Below are 19,313 nucleotides of genomic sequence, written 5' to 3'. Positions count from 1 at the left end.
AAATAAAACTGTAGAAATACGAAAAGCTATCAACCAATAAAAGCCAAGACATTTTGGAAGTCATCAACCACAGAAAGATTTCAACACATTTCGACAAGGCAAACAATGAAATGGAGGGGCCATGAATAAAATAATGAAGAAAAGATTACCCTAAGTAGGGTCTGCACAAAGCCAGTCAGCTTTTGCTGAGCTCTAGTTATAGAAAAGGGCAGAGGAAAGAAGAGGGGCTGAAAACAAGGAGACAAAATTCATTTTAGGAAAAAAGTTCATTTAATGAGATCCAGGGAACACTCAGCCTGCTGTGATACTCACTCATGTATTACAGTGGATTGTTGGTAAGCAAGACAAGAAAACAGGGAACAAACAAACAAAAATCAAGATACTGTTTCTTACTGAACTCTTCTCAAATGAGATCAAGAAATTATGGTTCAATGCCATAGCTGTAAATCATTTCTGCTCTTGGACAGGTTAGAAAGGGCTTATAATATTTACCCTTTTTTTTCAGACAGAATTTAGGTCTGAGCAATAGCTTTTGTGTCCTCCAACCTCAAAGTTTATTGGGGATGGAAGTCCAAATTTGCTTTGAGATACCATAAAAAGAATCTCATGAGCAGAGGGTCAAACTACTTTTGGAATATATGAATTATGCCCAGTGTTATTTTAAATATATAAATTTTAACTGATCTATATGATTCTGGGTTCTGAAACTTCTACATGTTACATGCCTGATATATAACACACAATGTCAGTCCCAGGAGAGAGAAAACACACCAATGAAGCAAGCCAAAGAAACAAGATTTGAACAAGGTCAAGTGATGTGTAGACCAAAACCAGGATTTTTCAATTCTTTCCTGTCATGATATAGCTTCCAGCTCCTGAATAGCAACACATGTTTCCCTTGTCCTAGACACACAAGAGTATGTCTCCTCTCTGGGGCCTAATAAGCTTTAGAGTTACACATGTGTGTGTAGTAAAGAGTGGACCCAGCAGGCATACTCACAATGACCAAATTCTGTTGATCGTACTTTATTTTAAACCAATACATCGCTCCATGCTGAAGTTGCAATAAATGATATACTTGCTTTCTAGACATGAATGAGATGCCTTACTGGATATACTCCACGAAGGCCAGAGAAACTGGCTTCTAATCCATACAGAATAATTCATTGATGAATTCCTTTCAGGACAGCCCATGATTTATCTAGAATATAAGCTTTACATACCTGGATCCTTCAAACTAGACCAAAGGGAAAAATCTAGGCTGCAAGCCTCAGTTAGAAATGTGGGATGGTGCTATGCTGACAACTGGTGGTCCCTGACCTATCTTCTGAGATTAAAACCCAGTGTGGTGGATGACCAATTCACGCGTTGAACAAATGAACACCTCCTGCAGGACAGTGTATGTGTTCATTACAGGTATGGCACTTAGGGCTAAGTATCATAAGGACATCAAGAAAAAAAGAAAAAGTATCACATGAAGCATATATGATAAGGAGGCACCACAGTCCAGAGCACGAGCTCTGGAATCACATAGGCTTGGTTCAAATCCCGGCTAAGCCACTACCATCTGTATATCCTGAAGGACAGGCCAAGGTTTAAATGTTGTTTTACCAAATTTCAAAAAAGAAGTGAAGAAAGAACCTATCTGCCAGGAAGGCACCTCGTGGGGTGCAGCATCCAGTCGGGTCAGGGCTCTGCATCTCCTGCTCAGAAACCTTCACTGCCTGGCTCATGGTGATGTTGGCAGCTCAGCAGCCAAGGAGAAGGTGCTCCTGTCTCCACGGCTCGCACACAAGCTGGAGAGGTCCACGGAGGAGGCGGGCCACAGCCTGGCAAGCTCTGGGTGCATCCTGCACTCACCTCTGAGTAGGCTCTGGCCTCTGGGACCCGTTGTGGGGAAGGGCTGGCCGATACATATCCAGGGCTGAGGGGCCTGCAGAGCCGGTGCCCAGGCAGGGTGAGCTCTGGAGGAGAAGGCTTCCACAGTCACCAACAGTCTCCGCATGGTGGCCCATCCGGTGCCAAACACCTGCCACCCACAGCGAGAAGTCCCAGCCGATAGAAAGTCCAGAAGGAGTCAGGCTCTTTGCCCTTGGGCCGGGTTTCTCCAGGGGCTGGGCTTGCGTGGGGCCCCCAGCCCATCCCTTGACCCGCCCGCCCTTGCTCTGTGACACGTACAATGGAATGTCAAGACCCAGGCTGAGCCGTCCAGTGTCCAGTTCATGCTAGACCTCGAGAAGAGTTAGAAGCTAGAGAGAAGCTCTCTCACTTTCACTCTCTTTTCTCCGATCAGGCAGGCAGCACATCTCACCCCGAAGCTATGGACACCACACATCCTTCCCAGGCTATCTTTTTCCATTCTGCCCATTTTCCCTTTCCATTCTGCTCCTCTTGTCCCCAGCCTCCCATTTACAGCTTCGGGTGTCATCGCTGCTTCAGCAGGCAGCACGTCTGACCCCGAACCTATGGACACCACACCTCCTTCCCAAGCTGTCATCTTCCATCCTGTTCCTGTTTTCCCCAGCCCCCCATTTACAGCTTAGGTCGGTATCGGTGCTTCAGCAGGCAGCAGCTCTGACAACAAAGCTATGGACATCACACCTCCTTCCCAGGCTGTCATTTTCCAGTCTGCCCTGTCTCCAGGTAGAACCACTATCCATTTCACACCACTGTTCCAAGTTCTGGGAACAAACCACCCAGTGGTAGCAATGCCTCAGGCCATGCCTTGACTCATTTACCTGCAACGTTGGCCAACAGATAGACCGACACTTCAAAGTTATGACAAAAAGTTGGGTAAGTTATACGCTTGGAATTTCATTTATTATTATTAACAAGCACAACTGTAGTGCTTAGACTATAACTAGTACTATTCTAAGGGCTTACCAAATATTAACTCACTTATTCCTCATAATGGCAACCCTATAGGTAGGGAATATTCACAATAGTCACTTTTTTGGGGGAAACTGAGGTCCAGAGACGTTGAATAGCTTGCCTAATGCCACACAGTAAGTAGGTGGCAAAAACCCAGGATTAAAACCAGACCATCTAGACTTTCATCACTTTGCTGTGTCACCTTATTATAAGTTGTGGTTAGGGAAGGGACTAAATTGACAAGACTCTGAACTAAAAGGAGAAGGGAGAAATGAGAAAATGAGTGATCCTAGAAACTAGAGAAGAGTTAGGCTCAGAAATTTCTGGTGATGAGACTCGGAAGAACAAGAACTTGGTTGGAATATTAACTTGCGGGTAGTATCTGAATCCACTGAGAAATGGTTTTGTTTTCTGTAAAATTTAGAAAGGCCAGTTGGATGAAGATTAATGAAGAAAAAAGTAGAAAGGAAAAGAAAAAGATGCCTTAAGTGAGACATAACCGCTTCCCTCTAAGTACTAGGGGTGGGGTCCTGTGGGAAAGGATGGAGCTCTGTCTACCAGGTTTGTCACCAGGATGAACAAGGAGAAACATGGCAACCATTGAACTGGTTTTGATGATCTCTCAAAACCAAGGCTTCAGTTTCCAAGAACGACCTATGGTAGCATAACTACTGTGTGTCACACATGCCACTAAGTGTGTTTCCAGTCACACATTTTAATTGGAGAAATAGTTCCTATGAGGTACGCATTAGTTCCCTATGGTTGCTGTAACAAATTACTACAAATGTGCTTGCTTCAAACAAAACACACTTATTTTCTTATGGTTCTGGAAGACAGACGTCCAAAACCAGTTTCCCTGGGCTGAAACCAGGAGTTGACAGGGCCATCCATCCTCCTTCTAGAGGCTCTAAGCGAGAATCTGTTTCCTTGCTAGCATTCCTTGACTTCTGGCCACATCAATCTAACCCCAACTTCATCATCACATTCTCTTTGGAGTAAAACTTCCCTCTGCCTCTCTCTTACAAGAACACCAGTGGTTATATTTGGGCCCGTCCAGGTAGTCCAGGAGAATCTCCCCATCTCAGAACTCTTACTTTCATCCCATTGGCAAAGTCCCTTCTGCCAGTTAAGGTGACATTCACAGGTTCTGGAGAGTAGAATGTGGATATTTGGGGGCAATGGTATTATTCAGTCTACTACAAGGTAGATACTATTATCTTTCTCAGATGTAGGAAATGACGTTTAGGGAAGTAGTTTGTCTCAGGTTTACAATTTCCAGAGTAGAGATTTAAATTCTGCCACTGAGACTTTAGGACACACCCTAAACAACTTTAATTTGTGTCCTTAACTACTGCATAATCCTTGGTTAAGAGTCACACTTAGGTATCAAGGCCCAATTGAATACAACACAAGTACTGTCTCCTCTTTCACTATGTTTGCCTGGTGTATTGAGGAATCTTGCCCAGAGCAGAAGAGTTCAGAAAATTGTTATGCAGGTTTATGAAGAGAAAGCATTGACCGTTTGACATGCATGGAGTAATGGAAGGCTTTTTAAAATAAAATAAAATAAAATAAAATAAAATATGCCACCAAACAGTCAAGTGTCACAACAGAGGTAACCCCATGGGAGTCATGAGGAGACTAAAATTATCTCCAATTGTGCAGGGGAGAAAAGTTTCACTAAAGGCAGGTGTAGTTCAGCCAAGCCCCACAGCACAGAAGTAGGAATTTGGATATGTATGAATGGGGAAAAAGACATTTTAGGTATGGGAAATAGTTTAATGCAGAATGGATGAGAAATATGCATTAGACCTATTCTAAAACAACTGGCTTATTAACTCAGTAAATCGATTTAGTCAGTCAAACTAGCTTTAGCTGATTACTTATCCAGGGGATAGCTGTTCAGAGTAATTTTTGTCATAGAACAGTAAATAAAATTGTTGAACTATAGCTTTAGGCTTGCTAAGTGAAATAGATTGCTCTAGATGATTTTCAAGTGACTTACTTGGTAGGATTCACGAAATTGGGGGTTAACCATTGCTTAAGAAAACAAAGAGAATTGATTCTAAATAGTACTTGAAGTAGTTACTGTGTAAACTATCTGTTCAGTAGCTCATGGTAAATGGATGTTTATAATCCCCATTGGACAACCAACTACTTTTTTGCAAATGGTAATGTGAATTGCTGTTGCATAATCTATAGCAATGACCACCTATCTAATTTGTTGTCCAAACCAGAAATCTTCTAACAATACTGGTGTCTTAATAAAAATAAGCACCAAGGTAACACACACTGGGTGTCTCCCATGTGCCTGTGCATGCATCTATATCTCACTGAACCCCCATAACAGCCCCCAAGAGAGGGACTCTGAGTGTCCCCATGCTGCTGGTGGAGAAACAGGCACAGGAAGGTTCAATAGTCTACCTACCTAAGATCACACAGAGGGTGGGAGAGCCCGTTTTTAAACCACCTGCCTCCAATTCCAGGTGCCAGGAGCCAGACTCAGCCTACAGCTCTCTTCTGCTCGCCTGGAGGTGAAACCATGTGCCATGATTAGTCACATTCTGTCTTCACTCATCAAGGTAGCTTGAACGCTTGCACGTCCTCCAAGTAGCAGGTAGCATAAGAAATAAGATGTTTGCCCCGGGATTGTCCAGGAACTTGGAATCAGCTGTGCCTAGTTAGACTGAGCTGGTTTAGAGTGGACAGGACCACCGATCTTCCACCTGGGCAAGTGCCTTTTGACCTCCTGCCGTCAGAGGGCTGAAAACTCCAGCCTGAGAATGTGCTGAGCCCTGTAGCCTAGTTACGCCAGCTCAGAACAATGATGAGCACACCTTTTTCCAATCACCTTTCCTCATGCTCCCCATGGCTCATACTGCCCTGCTTCTTTATCCTTTATCCCACAGATACCCCAAGCCCCTTGCCTTTGGGGAGGCGGATTTGAGACCTATTCTCACGTCACGTCCTCGCTTGGCTGCCCTGTGAATAAACCTCCTCTTTGCTGCAAACCTCAGCATTTCAGTGTTTTGGCTTGCTGCGCCTCAGACAAAATGGTTGGGAGCAAAGGTACAGGTCCCTTGCCTGTGAGGGAAGCTGGTTCCTAGTAGTCACGTTGTGGATGTTTTCTCCTCCCAGGGCGGTGGGGGGGGGGGGGCAGACGTCCTGCTCTTCCGGAAAGGGAAAAACGCAGGTGCTGGACCCTTGCCCTCAGCGTCACCGTCACCTAGGAGCTTGTTAGAAGCACAGAATCCAGGCCCCACCCAGAACTACTGAATACCAGCCTGCATTTAACAAGATCCACAAGAGAGGCATACCCACATTAACGTTGGAGAGGCACCAAGCTGGAGTCCACGTTGCTCATCCCTAGGGTCATCGTCTTCTCCGCAGCTAATGAAAATGAAGCAAAGATTCATCCTGAGCCTACACTGCCTCAGTCACCTGGATATCACATGAGCTCATTTAATCCTCCCCAGAACCTGCAAATGAGACTGAGGGACAGAGTGGTCAAGCACCCAAGGGTCCATAAAAGAACATGACCAAGGCTCATTGGAGCTCAGACCTCCAAAGAAGAAGGCCCCTGAGCACAGCATGGCACCACAGCAGCCCAAACCGTGGGCCTGGAGGGTAGGTCAGGCTCCCCACGCAGAGTTCACACCATTCGACAGATGCCCACAGCAGACCACAAGGCAATATGAGAAGTAAGTTCTGATTGTGGAATCTCTGAATTTTGAGATTTAAAGAAAAAAATCTGTTTTCAGGGGCTGGTTAAAACAGTTCTACCAAGGAGTAAAGAGAGGGCATCTCAAGGCCCCTTCTGGACTTAGAATTTAATGCCTATTTATTGAGAAACGCTCCGTGCATTTGCTCAGTCCTACGTCAAGATGAAGTTCTCTGTGCCCTATAAGCTTAGGTTCTAAAAAGGCCACAGAAATGGGTGAGACCTAAAAATTGCCAGAACAATGCAACGGCCTTAATCAGACTGTCTTTGCTTTGCCTTTCTTACAAGTCACTGACTTTAAACTGAATATGGTGTCATGTCTTTATTTTTCTTGAAGTTTTTTTTAATAAAAGATCATATAAAGATTTTCTTCCATGGTAAGACTTTTATATTGTATTTTTCTTAAAATGGAGTGTGGTACATTTACCCTCCATCAGATGATTGCTTATAACTCAGATTGCTTATAACTAACCTTGCTTTATTAAGAATACCGCTAGAGGTTTCTATGCACCTAGTAATAGAAATGCATTTTCAGGCCCATTCAAACCAATGAAAATCCAAGTTTTCAGAGCACAAGATAATGAAAATTCTCTCGATCCGCGTCTTTTACTACTTTTAATCTGTTAACAAACCCTAAGTGTCTCAGATGAAAGGTACTGTAGCGGGAATTGACATCGTTAACAGCATTCCATACAGGTAAGTCTTGATTGTTCCAATTTCTCAAAAATTTGGACACATTTACTGCCTCTATGACATCTCTAGGGTGTGTGAAAGAAAAAAAAAGAGGCCTGTACAATGTATTTCTCAAAATATACACAGAAATAGTTTGCACATACAAACAGGGAAACCTTATAAATAATGTATGGGGAGCAATGTAATGTCGGTAACGGAACTACTCATTATGAAAGACAACACTGTCACCAAGTGTCCCCTCACCAAAACTGACTGGGAATTTTTAGGGGCCGCCAAACCAGAGGTGGAGATTTATAGGAACCTGAGATGTTTGAAAAATGGTTTTAGACGACCTCCTCGAGGAAGGCACCAAGCGCCATCCCAAATTGCAAAAATGGCTCCAGGTTGACTCATTGTGTCCTCACTCTTTGCAATGTGACATTCCAACCTCTCCCATCAAGAGACAGAGTTGATTTTCCCCCCCTTGAAGTTAGGTGACTTGCCATGGCCAATAGAAGGCAGCAGAAACGATGGTGCGCCAGCTCAGAGCTAGGTCCCATGATGCTTCTACTCTCCCTCTCAGAGCCCTGCTACCCCCATGAGCACAAGCCCCAGTTACTAGCTGGGGCATAAGTGGCATGTGGCCCAGTCAGGCCCCCGGCCCGGCTACAGCCAGCCCCCAGCTGACCCCACAGGTGTAGCAGCAATTCCAGCCATGATAAGCAGGGTTGTGAAGAAGAATTAAGAGCATAAGAGTATGCTATAATTTATAAACCACTCTGTCAACCTACGACATTATTTTTCAAAAGCATTTTTGTTATTTTGAATGCCTGCGTGGACATATTGAAAACAGCACTCCAATGATTGCTGGAGAGCAAAGGATGCAACCTGAAATTGAGAGTAAAATATATTAGTTTATCCAGATTCACATATTTGTATAAACTACTAGAAAATCATCTGAAGAAAAACAGACACGAATGAAAAAAACAGTCCAGGGTCAGCTGGGGAGTGGCTGTGTTTGGGAAAGTGGTCACACCAGAGACTCTTCAACAGGAATGGCAATGTTTCACTTCACATGCTGGCTGGAGGACGGAGGAGTGTCTGTGATGTTAAAAGGTGAGCACGCTGCATGTAAAAGCCATTGCTGACCACATCTAGGGGATCTGATGTGCGGGAGCTGGCAGTGGGTGGAGGCATCCAGGAGGTGGTGGTAGAAGAGGAACATTGTACATGTAACGCCTAAGGCCCGACCAGAGGACGACCACTGTTCTAGAAACTGGGCACAAATCCAACTTCTACGGCCAACCTTAGAAGACAAACTGAGGCATATTTAAAATTTTAACACTTTATGTGAGCAAAAATAGATTCGATTCAGGCACCACAAAGCGGAAGAGGTGAGGAGCACTCCAGCCACAGGAGCTGCAGAGATGTTTCTTTTAAAAGGGCAGAAGCAAAGCAAGGAAATGACTGATTTGCTGTGGCTTTAACGCCTAGTTGGTGGTTTGTGACTGGTTGTCCTCAGCAGTTTTCGTCACTCTGAGGCGTTGACAGGCTTAGATTTTGGTTGGTTTACATAGGCAGCCGCATCACTAGAGCCACCACGGTCTAACGGCCGCCTCACAGGGTTAATTTACTGACACCAATTGTCTGAGTCCTTCCTCTCACTCAGTCACTTCACTTCCTATGCCTCAGTTTCTCCTCTGTAAAGTAGACATGCAGTAGTAAATTCTCTGTGGGGTTGTCAGTACAAAACAAAGTGATTATTAGTAACCACGATCATGTCCTGAATGCACGGAACACGTCACCGTTTGCCAACCACCGTGTCAAGTCAGCAGAAACTACAGAAATTAAGAGCTCTCCGCAGAAATTCACACACCCGTGCAATAGGTAACGGACCACAGGCAGACGTTCACTCAGCCTCTCCTGTGTCCCTCACGGAGTGCACGCTCTCTCCTGGGCAGCGCGAGCACAGACACTTAGCGGGAGTTTACTTTTAAAATGCGCTGAGGGGGGCTTCCCTGGTGGTGCAGTGGTTGAGAGTCCGCCTGCCGATGCAGGGGAGACGGGTTCGTGCTCCGGTCCGGGAAGATCCCACATGCCGCGGAGCGGCTGGACCGGTGAGCCATGGCCGCTGAGCCTGCACGTCCGGAGCCTGTGCTCCGCAACGGGAGAGGCCACAACAGTGAGAGGCCCGCGTACTGCAAAAAAACAAACAAACAACAACAACAACAAAAATCATAAAATGCGCTGATACAATCATGTCTCACTTTTGTTCGGATCAGTCAGCAAACGCGTTTTCGAAACCCCAAATTCTCCACACCTCCTACCTTTCGCGATGCCCTAGTCTCGAAGCGCCCGCCACTGTTCCTCACGCCGGATCCCCATGGGAGGACCCTTGGGCTGCGTGCAGACGCACGGGGCGTGCACTGACGTCCTCGAGCCCCGCCCCCACGGGCCCGCCCGGAAGTTGAAACCGCAGCGCCGCGTTTCGCGAGGCATTGAGGCCGGCGCTAACAGCCGGCGTAGCTGGGGCACGTGGCCCTGCGTCTTCCGCCTGTGACGCGGGTCCTGCCCACGCTTCGGCGCCGCAGCCGCCCGAGGGGCTGGGAGGCGAGCAGGGACCGCCAGGCGGCTGTGGGCATCGTGTCCGCAGCCAGCGTCCCCGAGGCCACGCTCTGGCCATGATCACTCGGTGAAGCTGCGCCGCGACAGCGTGCCGACTTCTGGCGCTGTGAGGACCTGTGTGCGCTGCAGGACTCGCTGCCTCTGCCCCCGTTCGCGCTTCCCTGCGGGAGGTCCTGCTGGACTTCTAGGCCGACCGCTTCCGTGGAGTGGACTGGACGCCGCTCTTGAGCACCCTCTGCCCGTGATCTGTATCCAGAGTTTCTTCCAGCCGCGGCTTGGCGAGACAGGCCCTCATGTGGGCGCTGAGAAGCGGGGTTTTAGATGGTGCAAGGTGGAGGCTGGGCAGTAGAACCGGTGCCCAGTGCCCGGGTGTGCGTGCACTAGACGGGGCGTGCGGCTTAGGACCCCTGCCAGCTCGGTGACCTCGGCCGAGTGCTTTAAGACTTCTAGGTCTCAGTGTTCTCATCTGTAGCATGGGCTTAACAGGACCCACTCTGTGGAGGTTACAAGGTCTCACTCTGTTAATGCTTGCAGACTCTACAATGTAGAACACTTAGCACAGTTTGGAGCGTCGTTAATGGTTGCACAGATGTTACCTGGTGTGTTGAATGATTTTGCCTGGTACAGACCAAAGCGGTTAGGAAATTGATCTATCCCAGCTTCATTTCCTTTCCGTTCAAACAGGGCTCAGGAAAAAAAAAATTTTTCAATAGTATCCTATAGTGGAAAGAGCACCGGTGTGAAGGCAGCTTAGGGTTTGAATTCCAGGGCTTATGCTCTCTGTGGCCTGGGCAGGTTTCTTTTTCACTACAATCCCCACACTTGTAAAATGACATTCAAAACCACTCTTTCTGTGGGTTCTTAGAATTAATTAAGCAGGTTATGTGTGTAAAGTATCCTGGCACTTGAATGAGTTGTCAGAACCAAGGGTGATGCTTCTGCCCTAGGTAAGCTCGCCTTCTACTGGGTGGCAAGTAAACACAAGCACAGTAGTCAGTGCTCTGGAAGAAGTGAGTTCTGGTGCTACAGAGCACAGAATCTCTTTTTTCTTTAATTAAATTTTTATTTTATATTGGAGTATAGTTGATTTACAATATTGTGTTAGTTTCAGGTGTACAGCAAAGTGATTCAGTTATACATATATCCATTCCTTTTCAGCTAAGTGGGCTAGCTCTGAGAGAGAGAGACTTAACTATGTTAACAAAGGTAAGCCTTCATTGTGTCCTGCCAACCTTTGATAGTTGCTTTTGGGGCAAACTCAACCAATAAAATTTTAAACTGTTCCTCCCCATTAACGAGATTGAATATTTGGCCACTTTGGTGTGCCTGTGTCTTGCGAGTTGTCCAGTTAGAGATTGAGGTTTAGAAAGTGAGTTTCAGTCTTGTTTAAGTCTGTTCCCATCGGACTGGTCTCATGATTTCCTACACACCATGTCTGTCTACCTTTTCCTGTCTACCTTTCCTTGGTGTTGTTCATGCGTGGATTGTCTCCTGTACCTGCTCAAACCTTGGTCCATTCTCATTTGTACCATGGAAGTTTGTCATGCTGGATACTGTCAGAATTAATCTTACTTAAGTTTGTGTTAAGCCACAAACAATGCGTTTTCTATATTTTCTGTTTTTTATGTGTGTTTATATTTTTATGGTTTCTCTTCAAGAAATAGTATGGGAAGGGAAATAGCAAGACTTAAAGAGCAAAAAAGTCATCATTCTCTTTAAATTGTTAGAACGTCTGTCTGCAGTCATAATTATAATGCACTGTGGGTGTGTTCAAATAGGAAATATATGTAACGTCCCGTAGGAGCAGTGAATTCAGTGGTGGTGAGGGTGTGTCATGGAAGTAATCACAAACCAGGTGACTCTTCATTGGAGTCCTGAAACGTTAGCGTGCGTGCCCTATGTCCAGTAGTGGTCTGGAGGGGTCAGGAAGCCTGCCTTTCAGTTTGAGGGAACAGAGGGTTTGAGGTTCTCTCTCTTCTATTGCTCTAGTATACTGCATAGCAGCTAATAAAATACTGGGTTTATAGTTGACATTTAAGTCACTGATTGATCATCAAGATTGGCATGTATCATTGGAACTGAAAATCGGAAGAGTCTTATGCTTTTTAGGTTTTTCTTCTTTTTCCTCTGTCTCAAAAGTATGTCATACTTTACTGAGTGGTTGGCAATAAAGTTTGCAGTATTCAGTGTATTCAGTTTTAGTACCTAAATAGAATTAAAGTGTTGCTGTAAACTGGAATAAGACTTTGTCACTGACAAGTTTTAGAACGCATCAGTTCATCAATTACGTGTTTGGGAAGGTTGTTGTTAATGATTTAAAAAATGTGGCTGTAAACCTCCAATTGACTCAAGAAAAGCAAATAAGTCAAGATTGACAAATGTATAGGCTCTTCATCTTATTGTGTGTGTGGTTTTTTTTTTTTTCCTTTTAGTTTTTTGTCAAGGTATAAAGAACTCTATCACTCTTAAGACAGTAAACTTCACGGGCTGTAATCTGACATGGCAGGGAGCAGATTACGTGGCCAAGATCTTAAAGGTGATTTTATATTTAAACTTTCATGAAAACATATGTGATTGAAGCACATTAATACGTTGACACAGATGGCAGTTAATTTTTGTCTTTTGATACCTGTGAGTGCATCTTTCATTTTGTTGAAAGAATATGACCAGTTTTCAGTTTGGGATTCTACCATTTAGTAAAGATAGTCCAGTTAATTCTAAAAATAAGAGATTTAATATATAATACATAATAATACTTTTATGTATTTTTAGTTACTGAAAACACTGATTGTGATGCTGTGCAGAAACTATGCCATTACAGTCTTCAAGATTTAAATGAATCAAGTGTCTGTTAGCTGCTGTAGTTTATAAACTAATAAAAATTACTACATCAGCAACTTGTAAATACAGTTTTTCAACTAATGCCTTAACAAGTTTACAGTGGCTCTAATTACTGTATTTAGGCCTAAAGTATTTAATAATTCGACATGAAGCCTTTTTAGTACTTTGCTGGTGCAGATCAGGGATAGGTAAACTATGGCTGGTGGGCCAGATCCAGCCTGTCGCCTGATTTTGTAAAGAAAGTTTTTTTGGAACATAGTCGCGCCCATTGTTTACGTGGTAGCTATGGCTACTTTCAGCCTACACCAGTGGGGTTGAGTAGTTGCAACAGAAACTATATAGCCCACAAAGCTGGAAATGTTTAAATTTAGATTTTAAAAATTGAAGAATTCTTTGATCCTCTACAGGGCAAGTCCACTGACCCCTGGGGGAGAAAACAGTCAAGAGCTTGGGTGCCGAAGCCAAATGGCCTAGGTTCAAATTCCCTTTCTCCCTTTTCATAACTAGTGATCATGGACAAATCACTTAACCTCTATGCTTCATTTAGGTTTAAATGAACTCATTTATATAAATAGTGCTTGGCACATACTAAGCACCGTGTAAGTGCTTGCTGTTATTTCTGCTTGGAGCTTTTATAAGCTATTGTTAATAGGAAAATGACACTAATGATTTTCCTTTTAGAGTGTCAAAGGCACTTTGAGTCTTTTTTCAAGAATGTAACAAGACTTTTCTCATTTAAAGTCAGTGTTCCCTGTTACCAGAGTTTATTTTATGAATATAAAGAATTGAATGTCTTTAAGACAAGACTTGTGGTTAAATGTCAAACCATTATTTTCCCAAGGCACATCAAACTGGCTCTGCATAGTCCAGGCCTCTGAAGTTTGTGTGCATACCCTAGGTAGCATGTGAGATCCATTTTGTGAATATAGTTTTTAAAATAATGCCTGGGAATTCCCTGACTGTCCAGCAGTTAACACTCTGCGATCCCAATGCAGGGGACGTCGGTTCGATCCCTGCTTAAGGAACTAGATCCCACATGCAATAAGTAAAAGATCCGGCAGGCCGCAGCTAAAGGCCCGGCACAGCCAAACAAACAAACAAACAAATAAATAAATATTTTTTCAAAATAAATAAAATAAAATAATGCCTTAGGAGTTAGGGCAAGAAAATATTAGAACCTATTTAGCTTTGTATCATGAAAAACTATCTGTGTAGTTTATAATGTACGTAAGTTAAATGTATAGAACTTTGTGTATATAATTTGTTAAAAAATAAGATGCATATTAAAAAGTTTTCTTATGGGTTGCCCAGTCAGGTGTTTGGAGACCAGTGGAGGACAGAATGATGACATTTAGAGCCTCAGCAATGATAGAATTTAGAACCAATTCCCTGACTTAGAAGATAAGGAAAATAATTCTTAGACTGTAATTGAGTTGTCCGACTTTACATAACTGTTCAAAAACAGGTCATCCAGTGGCTGGAATCTAATCACTGACCGACTAGAATGTGGGTCACTGGACTCGTAAAGCAGAACTGACTGTTTAATTTCTCAGCTTGATTCTCCTGGCACATATGCTTGATATGTGTGTGTGTAAATCTCTGACATAATAAGCCATACTCAGTAGGCACACCCTGTTTCCTTATTGAAGCATCTTAATTTTCTCCCATTAAATCTTTGAAGTATCAGACTACCAGAAGGCATGAAGAAACCTGGGCTGAGAGTCTTCGTTCCAGGAGACCTGATCTTGACTGTATGCCTGGTTGGAGGCGCATCACTCTGAACTGCAACAAGCTCATTGGTGACCTTGGTTCGTGCTTTTGCAGAATCTCTTAGTGAGGATTTATGGCTTGGAGGTAAATTCTAAAATTGAAAATATTGAATTTTTAATATAATATATGCTTAGCTTTTGGCGTGATACTGTTGTGATAGGATTTTTTTCAAAGCCTCATTTTTCTGATAGCTTTTATGTTGCTTTTAAACTTTCTCTAAGAGTTGCATGTATTCTTTACAGAAAATACACAGTAACAAGAGAACAGTTACCTATAAGCTTAATACCCAGACATAATCACTGTTCATTTTGGTGTATATATTTTCAGTCCTTTTTTTATATATAAATATATTTATACACTTAGGGATTACTAAAATAGAATTGTAGTATACTTGCTATTTCATATTCCTGCTTTTTTCACTTAATGAGGTATCATGTAATGTTCCATCATATTGATGTCCCATAGTTTAATCAATTCTTTGCAATTATATTTAGATAGTTTGCTTTTCCCTGTCACAAGCAACGTGAATACATTGTATATACACCTCTGTGTCCATTGGGCTTACTTGTGTAGAATAAGGTACTACAAGTGGAATGAGTAAGTGTGACATATTTTTAACACTTTTGATACACATTGCCAAATCACCACCCAGAAAGGCTATGCCAATTTGTGGTCCACCCCAAGAGTGGATGTGAAGCCTGCCTCTCACAAACACTGGCTGGTAGCACTTTTAAAAAACTGAAAGACTACAAAAATGAGTACCTCTCCCTTTTTTATGCAAGTGGGATTACTCCAAATTTTATACCTTTTTTCAGTTAATTTAGTATGACCATCTTAGCAAGTCAGTAAATTTGCATCTACTGCATCATTTTTTGTGACTGTTCAGTGTTCCATTATATGAATATGCCACAGTACACATAACTTATCCAATCTTGTATGAAAGGTATGTCCAGTTTTTCAGTTACAAACAGTACTCTGATATATATCCTTACCTATATCTCTGACTATTTCTTTTGGTTAAATTCTTAGAAAGAGAGTTGTTGCATCAAAAGGATATAGACATTTTGAAGACTTTTCTTACAGAATCTTGGCTTAATCTGATAGGAGAATAACCACATTTTGTTTTATTTTGTATTCATTTGATTTACTGGTGAGGTTTACTGGCTGTTTGTATTCATTTGGCTAGTTGGTTCATTACACCATGTGTCCATTCTTCTGTAGTGAGAGTTTGTAGGGGTTGTATCATATCCTGTCAGATCCATATGTCTGACTTGCTATTTCTGTATGTCATGGGGTGTTGAAAGACTCCAGTTATTTTAATGTGATGGTCCACTCAACACTTAAATAAATGACTCATGATAGTTTCCTTTCATGTAATAGTTTTTAATACCTGTGCTTTGGTGATGATCCCTTTTGTTTAAATGAGCAGGTTGTTCAGCCCCAGAACTACTAGAAGTCATGATCGTTTGTTCTGGTTTTTGTCTGACCTTTTACCGTGAGAGTTCGAGACCATCATACTTTCATGATAGGTTTTTAGTATGTATTCTCTATTCACACATTGTTTGAATTTGTTATTATTTGTATCCTAGCAAACGGTACTTTTGGGCTTCCCTGGTGGCACAGTGGTTGAGAGTCCGCCTGCCGATGCAGGGGACACGGGTTCGTGCCCCGGTCCGGGAAGATCCCACATACCGCGGAGCGGCTGTGCCCATGAGCCATGGCCGCTGAGCCTGCGTGTCCGGAGCCTGTTGCTCCACAATGGGAGAGGCCACAACAGTGAGAGGCCTGCGTACCGCAAAAAAAAAAAAAAAGCAACACAAAAACAACAACAAAAAAACCCTGTTACTTTTCTAATGTTGTACGTCCCTTATGTTTTTAGCAGATAATTTACTAATTAAAGTTAGTTATACTTGTAAATTGTTCTCATCTCTACTCAGAAAGAGGTGCACCTAGATACTAAGCCTGCTTCCACCAAGAGCATTATTTCTTTCTTGTGCAACCTCTGAATTCTTGCAAGGAGTACTTTATTTATTTGTCAGTTTCACAAGTAATTTTTTTAATACCTATTGTGTGCCAGATACGTGTTTAGGCACTAGGGATAAAGCAGTGAACCAGACACACAAAAGTCTTGCCCTCATGGAGCTTACATTCTAGTGAAGGAGTTCAGATAGAAATGAGTAAACAGATAAGTAATATAATTTTAGATAGTAGGAGGTGCAAAAATATGTTAATGTAAAGAGAGTGAGCGGGGGCAGGTAGGACTCCATTGGACAGGTTTGTTAGGGGACAGCTTCACTGGAGAAGTGGCATTTGAATGGAGACCTGAATGAAGAGAGGAGCAAGCCATGGAAAATCTGGGGTAAGCACATTCCAGGACAAGGAGCCCATGAGTATGCAGGCATATAGGTGGGTGGAGTATTTAAGGAAAAGCAAGGAGGCAATGAATATGCAGGCAGGTAGGTGGGTGGAGTATTTAAGGAAAAGCAAGGAGGCTAACATGGTCAGAGGACTGAGTGCAGAAGATGTGGTATGACATGAGGTCAAGGAGCTAGCCAGGGGTCTGATCTTGTAAAGTCTTGAAGGCCAGAGTAAAGATTTCGATTATTCTAAATGAATAGAGAGTTTTGAACTGGAAAACGGCATGATCCAAATAGTATCTGAATAAGGTGACCTGGTATAGAGGATGGACTTGGGAGGATAAAGAAGAGAAACAGGGAGACCAGTTAGGAGACTATCACAGTGGTCCAAAAAACAGATGTTTATGGCTTAGCTTAGGCTGGAAGTTTGGAGCAAGTGAAAAGTGGTTGAATTCAGGTTGTGTTTTGAGGGTGTAACTAACAAGGCTTGCCGATAGATTAGATGTGGGGTATGAAGGGAATAGTAACAAGGAGACAAGTCGTTGATGATTATGTGTGCAACTGGGTGGTATCACTTAGAAAAAGGGGGCTGATGGGAGGAGCAGCTTTTGAGGGAATATCAGGACTTTGGTTTGTTATCTTAAATGCCCTTTAGGTATCTAAGTGTCTGGACAGTGCTCAGACTGTACTTTCTATCCAAAGGTATCCAAAGCCACTTTAGATGCAAAATGTTTAAAGTTGACCTTTGCTGCTGCCAAAATAGTAGCCACTGGAGGCAGTCTGCAAGATGGCATCTTAGGTTTCTGAGGAAGAAATTAGAATACACAAAGGGGGAGATAAGTGTATAATTACATAATGTAGATTTCGTATTTACATTTATGGGAAAAGCAATAATTAGTTGGCTTTTGGTTTTAAATGGAAATAGCCACTCATTGGGAACTAATTACTCTAATCTCAATTTATTTTACTTTAGATCATTGTGTGATGAAAGCAGTTATCCAAAAAGTTCTCCAGATGGAAGGAGTGCCAAGTCAGAGGTATATCACACGTTTCAGTTCTCTCGGAAGAATTTCTCTTTAATGGCTTGTTTTTCTTTCTTTCTTAAAAGAAAATTACAAGGTACTTTCTGCCATATTAAAACTAAGTGTTTAGTCAAATGAAATGGCTTTTCTGTTTTTGAAAATGCTGTGTGATGCTTTAATTTAGGTTTCCAGAAATGCAGATTGAAAACCTTTTATTAACTTAAAGTATCTTAATTTCCAATGAAGATCAAACCCTCCTAAATTACCTGAAACTTAAATGGCATATTTATCATTTCTGTCTCAGTACCAGTGGATAACTTCTCCATCGTGAAGGAACCATCCAAAGCTGCTAGACAGAAAAAGAGAACTCTAATTTGGGGAAGTGATCGAAAAGGAAAAGCTACGATTAGAGTTGGTAACTCTTTCTGAACTTATACCCCTTATGTTTTCTGGTGTGCTAAAATTAAAGCAGCCAATATTAACCACATGCATATTAGGAAGCCAATGATTATTTTGAGACTTATGAGAATTTATAGAATATAGATATAATAAATGAATTTAAAGAGATGTTAATATTAACCAACATTATTGTTTGGATCTCATAAAAACTTCGTTATTTTGAAAATATTTCCTGGTTGATAATTACTTCTGACACTTTGCAATTGTAATTTGGGGTGCACTTTGATGATAATTTTAGTAGTGGTGCTTTTGAGGAATGATTTTTTTTAAATGCAGAATTACCTTTTGCGCTACAAGAAACAAAATTTCTTCTCAGTTCCAACCTTCCCATTGTTTCCTGCTTCTTTCTTAGAAATGCTTACCTAAATTTTTGAATCAGGTAATATCTTGTTTCTGTGAATGATTAAAAAAACTTGAAATATGTATGATACTTATAAAAGACTTCTACAGACAAGTTTATTTACCTAGATTGAACATTTTAGAAAACCATTTTCTAAATGTTTACTGTAATGTATATTTAATTTTCCAAATGGTAGTTAACCCAGGATTTTACAACTAAGCCTATTATTTTGTTACGAAATGTAATTGTAATAGAAAGCTTTTAAAAGCCTTTAACAATCAGTGGTGTAAGTTTCACATTCTCCTGAATATATAAATTTCCTAGAATTCACTTCTACTGATAACGTTTGTATTGTTTCTAAGAGACCTTAACTTTTTATTTTCTGGAACATATTATGGTTAGTCACAAATTGTCCTTTTTTGTTGGTGATAAGAATGAATAGCAGGAGCAGCATTTGTGAAACCAAATCTAATATGAAACTGACTCTTTCTTGTGAGTAACTTTGAATTTTGAAACAGCAGAACAATAAGGTTGAATATAAAGCAAAATAAATTTTTTTATGTTTATGATCTGCCAATTTCCCAGAAAGAGTTTTGTGGTGACTTTAGTTATATACCAGATACATTAAAATCACC

The 19,313-nt window shown here is 42.1% G+C and overlaps 1 pseudogene across 1 annotated transcript in view; it reads left to right on the top strand.

The window, feature by feature from the left end:
- LOC307176502 (centrosomal protein of 78 kDa-like) overlaps nt 1-18,622 on the top strand; it is a 95,620-nt pseudogene extending 76,998 nt beyond the window's left edge. Inside the window, exons 7-10 of the transcript XR_013831794.1 lie at nt 12,322-12,425; nt 14,412-14,584; nt 17,831-17,894; nt 18,184-18,622. The product of XR_013831794.1 is annotated as a centrosomal protein of 78 kDa-like (transcript). The remainder of the gene's footprint in view (nt 1-12,321; nt 12,426-14,411; nt 14,585-17,830; nt 17,895-18,183) is intronic.
- The last annotated feature ends 691 nt before the right edge of the window (nt 18,623-19,313 follow it).

This window comes from Stenella coeruleoalba (assembly GCF_951394435.1).
Source record: "Stenella coeruleoalba genome assembly, chromosome: 18".
NCBI lineage: Eukaryota > Metazoa > Chordata > Mammalia > Artiodactyla > Delphinidae > Stenella > Stenella coeruleoalba.
The sequence above is the reverse complement of the archived record's forward strand: the minus strand, read 5'-3'. Positions and strand labels throughout refer to the sequence as shown.